Below are 868 nucleotides of genomic sequence, written 5' to 3' on the forward strand. Positions count from 1 at the left end.
TGTTGGTGACCCTGTGTGTCTTTGTGAGCAGCAAATCCTGAATGGGTGGGACATTATGTTGGCCAGCAACATAAAAATGCATTACACCTGAGACAAAACAATTCTCAGAGCATTCCTACCTAATGGACGCTAATTCAGCTGGAAAGGCATTCCCTTGTCTCAGGGAACTGGCAAAGAGCCATGTAAGCAGAAGCCATGCTTAGGTTCCAAACCACAGTGGCTGCAGGCACTTTGGGGGGGGGGGGCTTTTCTGGATACCCTGGCCCTGCCAGGATATATCACATCGTATACCATATTTTTGAAGTGGCTTCCAACCTAATTTTTAAAGTCCAGATATGATCTAATAGGCTGCCTAAGGAAGCGGTGAGATCTTTCCAGATGCTGGAAAGATACTTATCATGGATGCTTTGGGCTGATCCTGCATTGAGCAGGGGGTGGACTCAGTGGCTCATATAGCCTCTTCCAACTCTATGATTCTATGATCCTATGGCCTTCATTAGGATTTTTAAAAGCAATAAGTCCTTCAGAAACAAGTCCATAGAATCTAAATGGGGAGAAAGTATGGTGGGGGTGAGGGAAGGAAACATTCCTTGACTTGACTTTTGATGCCAACTGAGCTGTAGGGGAGGGATAATTTTTCATTGTCCAGTTGCCATGATGGAAAAATCTGTTTCTAGAAGTAAAGTTGGCTTTATACCTCACTTTTCTCTACTCTGAGAAATCTCAAAGCTTCTTACAATCACCTTCTCCCAACAGCTTGTATTGGGTAGGGAGACAGTTTTTAGAGAACTGAGACTGGCCCAAGGTCAACCACCAGGCTTCATGTGGAGAAGTGGGGAATCAAAACTGGTTCGGCAGACTAGTATCT

The sequence above is a fragment of the Paroedura picta genome, chromosome 6 (assembly GCF_049243985.1).
Source record: "Paroedura picta isolate Pp20150507F chromosome 6, Ppicta_v3.0, whole genome shotgun sequence".
In the NCBI taxonomy this organism is placed as follows: Eukaryota; Metazoa; Chordata; class Lepidosauria; order Squamata; family Gekkonidae; genus Paroedura; species Paroedura picta.